The following is an 8,299-nucleotide window of genomic DNA, read 5'->3' on the forward strand; positions in this document are numbered from 1 at the left end:
TTTAGACTTCAAAGGGTCTAAAAATTATAGTGCCTTGTCTGACCAGACAGAACTTTGTGAAGTTCAGCCTTTACTAGTAACTATTTACGTTTAGAGGATTTGTTTCGTTTTGTGGGGTTTTTTTGAGGGTAGGATGAACGTACTAAAAATAAGTAGGTAAGATTACAGGGTCCATATTCATAACCATGAGAACCTGGTAATAGTTTCATTTGAATAAATCTATATTTGTGTATGAATTAACTATTTATTATATGTTAACAATGGCAACTAACAAGAATTATACTCAAGACGGAGGATGCAAATCTACCCTTTTTCCTGGATATTTAATGATTAGGGAGGTGTGGTATAACTGAATCTGTTCTAACCTCAACCAACCAAAGATGTTGGGACTGTGAGTCACTTTTTCTTGGATATTCTACTCTCCTTTGTTTCGTCTCTCATATGTATTTCTGTGGCTGTCACAAAAATATAATTTATCTGGCATCCCTACATGTGCTATCCTGCCTCTTGATTTACTGATTATATTATGAAATAGCCATGTTTTATTTGCAGTAGAGCATTGTATGCATATTCTTAGTTTATTTTTATACATAGTACATAATATTCATGTTTTATAGGTCTTGTGTATGATATACTAGAAATTCTGGTGTACTAACAGTGTTTTAAATGGCTAAGCTTAAAAGTACAATTATGAACTCAGATGATTAGGCTGTTTTCTTACCTAAAAGAACTTCCAGTATAGGAGGTTATATAAACAAGTCATAAAAGTATTTGGATAGTAATCCGTGAGAATCTCTACATATTTATGCTCTTAGCTATTTCCCAAGATCTCCCCAATTTCTACTCCTATCATAGTTACTATACCCACCAAAATATATGTCACTTATAGGGGGAGATGGAATGGGGTGTTATTAGAAGAGATACATTGCTACTGTATTCATTGTAATGAAATTTTTTAAAATGAGTAGGCCAGTCCCAGACTCCTTTGGCATCCAAGGACAAACAGCAAATATCCTAAATCTATATGTCACATTTTAAACTTTCCTTATTCCCAATCCTATATTAATCTCTCCTCATGCAAATCTCTGGGATATAATATATCTCAGCTGAAGAGGGAAGGGGCAAAAAAGATATTATGCAAATGTTTGGCTGTAAAAAGTTACCCTACTTGAAGTGTCTCTGCAAAAATTCAAAGTAATGGCAGATGCCATTTTCTGTATGATTTTTCTGTTTTTAAATTTATAATTTTTAACTTCCATTTGAAATCATATCCACTAAATTTAATTTTATAAATGTGCCACTTTATAAATATATTGTATTTTTGTTGTTGTTTTAACCACCAGATTTATGGTGATTTTTATGGCAGCCACAGAAAACTAACAAATTTTGGTACCAGGGAATGGGGCTCTGCTAAAACAAACACCTAAAAATGTGGAAGTGGGTTTGGATAATGGGTAGAGGCTGGAAGAATTTTAAGCCATATGATAGAAAAGCCTAGATTACCTTAAACAGATTGTTAGGGATGGTAAGGTGCAGGCTCAGGAAATAGCAGGATTGAGAAAGCTATTTTGTTTGAGGATACATGTGTCATGAACAGAATATTATTAGAAATATTAACATATAATGGTACTTCTGGTAAGGGCTCAAAAGAAATGTTAATATTGGAAACTGGTGGAAAGATCATTCTTACATAGTGGCCAAAAACGTGACTGAATTGTGGTTTATAGTGTGAAAAGCAAACTTGTAGGTGATGGATTTGAATACTTGGCTGAGGAAATTTCCAAGGGAAATGTTGAAGGTGGGGCCTGGTATTTTCTTGCTGCTTATTATAAAATATAAAAGGAAAGAGAAATTTAGGAAGGAACTATTATGCAAAAAGGAATCAAAGTCTGATTATTTGGGGGAATTCTCAGCCTATGCAAACTGCAAAGGATGTTGAAATTAAGAGTTCACTGGAGAAACTTGCTTTCGAGAGAGTGCTTGGACAATTTTAGTTGAAGAGATTAAGTATGTGACTCATGGATCCAATCAATCATCTCAGTAGAAACAAATGGAAATGGTTGTCCAACAGTGATGCATGGAGGACCCTCTTGTCTAATTGTGTGGATCTCTATGACAAACAGAGGAGACCCACAAGGTCTTTACAAATGTGATATCAGCAGAAACACTGCTGGCTTGGACTGAAAACAACAGAGACAGAATGAAATAACAGAAGGCTATCAGATTTCCAAAATTCTACAGGGAGGAAATGGGCTGATAATCAACTGTAAACATGTGCTACCCTTCAAGTAAAAGGAAGAATGACTGTAGCCATAGACATAGAGGGCAGAGACACAACCTGGAGGGTAGAGTCTCAGGACACAGGAGATTACTCCTAGCCTTTGAAAACTAATGGAATTTGCTCCACTGGGTTTTGAACTTGCTTGGGACCACTGACTTCTTGTGTGTTTATTGACCATCCATATAATTACTTTAGTGGAATATCTGTTTACATCTTTAGTCTGTTTTCCAATTAGATTATGTGGAAGTTTTTACTATTGAATGTGTGTGTGTGTGTGTGTGTGTGTGTGTGTGTGTGTGTGTATTAATACTTAGTGAGATAAGTGACTTGCAAGGATTTTCTCCTGGTGGGTAGGTTGTCTTTTAACCTTCTTAACAAAGTCTTTTGCAGAGCAAGAGATTTTTACTTGATGAGGTCTAATTTATCAAATTTCTCTTATGAATCATACTTTGGTATCAACTCTAAGATCTCTTTGCCTAGCTCTAAATCCCCTAAATTTTTCTTTTTTTTTTTCTGAAAGTTTTATAGTTTTATGTTATGCAGTCCATTTTGAACTAATTTGTGTTATATGATTGTGATCATATATGATTAAAATATTGAGTTATAAGGCATAAGCCTTAGGTAGTCGATTTTTTATTTTGTTTGACTGTAGTGCCCAATTGCTCTAGCACCATTTGTTGAAAAAGCTGTCTTGGGGCGCCTGGGTGGCGCAGTCGGTTAAGTGTCCGACTTCAGCCAGGTCACGATCTCGCGGTCCGTGAGTTCGAGCCCCGCGTCAGGCTCTGGGCTGATGGCTCGGAGCCTGGAGCCTGTTTCCGATTCTGTGTCTCCCTCTCTCTCTGCCCCTGCCCCGTTCATGCTTTGTCTCTCTCTGTCCCAAAAATAAATAAAAAACGTTGGAAAAAAAAAAAAATTTAAAAAAAAAAAAAAGAAAAAGCTGTCTTTCCTCCACTGAATTTGTTTTGTACCTCAGAAATCAGCTGGACAGGTTTATGTGAATCTAGTTCTGTTTCTTTGCTTTGTTCCATTGATCCAAGGGTCAGTTTCTGCTAATACCACATTGTCTTTATTATTGTATCTATACTATAAGTCTTGATGTTGGGTAGAGTGATTCCTCCCACTTTATTATTCTTTATCAAAATAACTTTACATATTCTAGCTCATGTCTTCCATTTAAATTTTAGAGTAACATGGTCTTAAAAAAAAAAAAAGAGTAATCTGGTATGTATTTGCTATGATAGCAAAGTAATGGCCCCACAAATATATCAACATCCTAATCCCTGGAACACGTGAATTTCCAGGTTACTGAGCAAGGGGATTTAAGATTGCAGATAGAATCAAGGTTGCTAACCACATATCTTTAAATAAATTAGTCTTGATTATTCACATGGGCACGATATAATCACAAAGATCTTAAAGATAGAAGAGAGAGACAGAAGATGTCAGAATGATGCATTTTGAGAAGGAATCTACCTATTGTTGCCTGCTTTGAAGATGGAGAAAGAGGACCATGAACCAAAGACAGGCAGCCTCTAGAAATTAGAACTAGAAGAAGGAGAAGAGGGAGAAGTGAAGAAGGGGAAGAAGGAGGGGGAGGAAAGAGGATAGAGGAAAAGATAGAAGAAGGTCCCATTTGAGCCTCCAAAAGGCCATAATTGAATGCAGCCTACCCACACCTCGCTTTTAGCCCAGTGAGACCCATGTTGGACTTCTAACATACAAAACTGTAAGATAATAAATTTGTGTTTAAAGCCATTTGTTACAGCAACAATAATACATTTACAAAAATTCTTGCTGGGATTTGGATAGGAATTGCATTTAAATCTGCATATCAATTTGGAGTAAATTGACATCTTTACTGTGTTTGACCTTCCAATCCACGAACACACTGAGTCTATATATTTTAGTCTTTTATTAATTACATGAGTATTGTTTAGTTTTCAGCATAGAAGTCCTATATATGTTTTGTTTTATACCATATATTTTTGAGTGATTATAAATATTGTGTACTTTTTAATTTCAATGTCTGCATGTCCATTCCCAATATATAGAAATACAACTGCTTTTCATATGTTTGTCTTCTTTGTGACTTTTCTGAACTCACTTATTGGTTCTAGAAATCTAATGACTTAAGGTTTTCTACATAAACAATCATGTTATCTATAAATAGGACAGTTTTTTCTCCCTATCTGTATACCTCTTATTGCCTTTCTTCGCCCTACTGCATGCACAAGAATTTAAGGATTATGCTAAGAATAGTGAAAGCAGAAATTCTTGCTTCCTGATTGTCAGGGGAAAAGACTTACTATTACACCATTAAGTATAATATTAGCTGTAAGTTATTCACAGACTTACTGTTTTTAATCAATTTGAAGAAGTTTCCCTCTATTCCTGTTTTTCTGAGTTTTTATCATGAGTCAGAGTTGAATTCAGTCAAATGTTTGTTCTATATCAGTTGATTTGTGTTGATTTTTTTTCCTTAGTTTGTTGAAATGGTGAATTACCTTGATTGATTTTCTTTTTTTTTTTTTTTTTAAATAATATGAATTTATTTATTTATTTATTTTTTTTTTTTTTATTTTTGGGACAGAGAGAGACAGAGCATGAACGGGGGAGGGGCAGAGAGAGAGGGAGACACAGAATCGGAAACAGGCTCCAGGCTCTGAGCCATCAGCCCAGAGCCTGACGCGGGGCTCGAACTCACGGACCGCGAGATCGTGACCTGGCTGAAGTCGGACGCTTAACCGACTGCGCCACCCAGGCGCCCCACCTTGATTGATTTTCAAATATTGAACCAGCACTGAACCCCACTTGCTCATGTAAAATTCTTTTTTTATTATTAAATTTTTTTAATGTTTATTTTTGAGAGCAAGTGAGCGAGAAACAGAGCACAAGTTGGGGAGGGGCAGAGAGAGAGGGAGATACAGAATCTGAAACAAGCTCGAGGCTCTGAGTTGTTAGCACAGAGGTGGGGCTCAAACCACGAACCATGAGATCATGACCTGAGCCAAAGTCGGACGCTTAACTGACTGAGCCACGCAGGTGCCCCAAAATTCTTTTTATATATTATTGAATTCTCTTTGCTAATTTTTAAAAGGATTTTTTTTATGTCTATATTCATAATGTATAGTGGACTGTGTATTTCTTCTTTTATACTGTTTGTGTCTTTGGTGTCAAGTTAATACTAGTATTCTGTTTGCTGGAAGATTGTGTTCTTTAAATATTTGGTAAAATTCTCAAATGAAATTATCTGACCCTGGAGGTTTCTTTTTGGGGAATAGATCATAGATTAAATTTCCTTAATAGTATTTTGGCTGTTCACATTATCTATTTCTTTCTCTTTTTTTACCCACATTATCTATTTTATATTGGCTTTGTTGTGGTAGTTTTGTGATTCAAGTAAGTTCTTTAGTTCATCTAAGGTGTCAAATTTATGTGTGTAGAATTGTTTGTATTTTCATTATCATCCTTTTGATGTCTTCAAAGTAGTGATATCTCTTATTTCATCTGGATATCAGTAATCTGTGTCCTCGAGGTTTTGTTGGTGGTGGTGGTGGTGGTCTTTCTATAGGTTTGTCAATTTTATTGATCTTCCCAAAGAACCAGCTCTTTATCTTGGGGATTTTTTTCGGATTGTTTTAATGTTTTCAATTTCATTGATTTCTGTTCTTGATTTTTTCTTTCAGCTGCTTGTTTTGCATTATTTTGGCTTTCTTTTCTAGGTCCTGTGGTGGGATGTTAGGTTAATAATTTGAGAATTTTCCTCTTTTCTAATATGTGCACTTAGTGCTATAAATTTTTCTTTCATCCCTGCTTTATTTGCCTTCTACAAATTTTGATTCACTGTTTTTAAAATTTTCATTCAGTTTTATTTTCATTCAGTTCAATGTCTTTTTTCCATTTTGTTTTGCATTTCGTTTAAAGCGTTTTTCAGCTCCTCGTGACTGTTCCTTAGTCCCTTGATCTCTGTAGCAAGAGATTCTCTGCTGTCCTGTATACTGTTTTCAAGCCCAGCGATTAATTTTATGACTATTATTCTAAATTCACTTTCTGTTATATTATTTAAATCCTTTTTGATCAGTTCATTAGCTGTTGTTATTTCCTGGAGATTCTTCTGAGGGGAATTCTTCCGTTTGGTCATTTTGGATAGTCCCTGGAGTGGTGAGGACCTGCAGGGCACTTCCCCCGTGCTGTGGTGTATAACTGGAGTTGGTGGGCGGGGCCGCAGTCCGACCTGATGTCTGCCCCCAGCCCACCGCTGGGGCCACAGTCAGACTGGTGTGTGCCTTCTCTTCCCCTCTCCTAGGGGCGGGATTCACTGTGGGGTGGTGTGGCCCGTCTGGTCTACTTGCACACTGCCAGGCTTGTGGTGCTGGGGAGCTGGCGTATGAGCTGGGGTGGGTAGGCAAGGTGCACGGGGGCGGGAGGGGCAGGCTTAGCTCGCTTCTCCTTAGGTGATCCACTTCAGGAGGGGCCCTGTGGCAGCGGGAGGGAGTCAGATCCACTGCCGGAGGTTTGGCTCCGCAGAAGCACAGAGTTGGGTGTTTGCGCGGAGCGAGCAAGTTCCCTGGCAGGAACTGGTTCTCTTTGGGATTTTGGCTGGGGGATGGGCGGGGGAGATGGCGCTGGCGAGCGCCTTTGTTCCCCGCCAAGCTGAGCTCTGCCGTCCGGGGGCTCAGCAGCTCTCCCTCCCTTTGTCCTCCAGCCTTCCCGCTTTCTGAGCAGAGCTGTTAACTTATGACCTCCCAGACGCTAAGTCGCGCTTGCTGTCGGAACACAGTCCGTCCGGCCCCTCCGCTTTTGCCAGCCCGACTCGGGGGCTCTGCTTGGCCGGCGAGCCGCCCCTCCGCCCCGGCTCCCTCCCGCCAGTCCGTGGAGCGCGCACCGCCTCGCCGCCCTTCCTACCCTCTTCCGTGGGCCTCTCGTCTGCGCTTGGCTCCGGAGACTCCGTTCTGCTAATCCTCTGGCGGTTTTCTGGGTTCTTTAGGCAGGTGTAGGTGGAATCTAAGTGATCAGCAGGACGCGCGGTGAGCCCAGCGTCCTCCTACGCCGCCATCTTCCGGAACTCCCTCAAGAGATTTTTTTAGGTAGCTCAATGTCTTTTTTCTATGAATAATTTTGATTTTTTATTTACTTAGAATAAAATTAAATAGCCAAAGCAGTATTTTTATTTTTTTTTCAATATATGAAATTTATTGTCAAAATGGTTTCCATACAACACCCAGTGCTCATCCCAAAAGGTGCCCTCCTCAATACCCATCACCCACCCTCCCCTCCCTCCCACCCCCCATCAACCCTCAGTTTGTTCTCAGTTTTTAACAGTCTCTTATGCTTTGGCTCTCTCCCACTCTAACCTCTTTTTTTTTTTTTTTCCTTCCCCTCCCCCATGGGTTTCTGTTAAGTTTCTCAGGATCCACATAAGAGTGAAACCATATGGTATCTGTCTTTCTCTGTATGGCTTATTTCACTTAGCATCACACTCTCCAGTTCCATCCACCTTGCTACAAAAGGCCATATTTCATTCTTTCTCATTGCCACGTAGTATTCCATTGTGTATATAAACCACAATTTCTTTATCCATTCATCAGTTGATGGACATTTAGGCTCTTTCCATAATTTGGCTATTGTTGAGAGTGCTGCTATAAACATTGGGGTACAAGTGCCCCTATGCATCAGTACTCCCCAAAGCAGTATTTTTAAATTGCATATGGTTCAATTCAATTATTTATTAATAGAGAGTATTCTTTTTGATGAAAATGCCGCTTTTTTGCGCCAGGGTGGCTTAGTCGGTTAAGCTTCCGATGTCAGCTCAGGTCATGATCTCACAGTCTGTGAGTTCGAGCCCCACGTCAGGCTGTATGCTGACAGCTCAGAGCCTGGAGCCTGCTTGGGATTCTGTGTCTCCCTCTCTCTCTGACCTTCCCCCATTCATGCTCTGTCTCTCTCTGTCTCAAAAATAAATAAACATTAAAAAAGATAAAAAAAAAAAAGAAAATGCCACTTTTCATTAACATCTCA

Source organism: Neofelis nebulosa, chromosome 17 (genome assembly GCF_028018385.1).
Source record: "Neofelis nebulosa isolate mNeoNeb1 chromosome 17, mNeoNeb1.pri, whole genome shotgun sequence".
Lineage (NCBI taxonomy): Eukaryota > Metazoa > Chordata > Mammalia > Carnivora > Felidae > Neofelis > Neofelis nebulosa.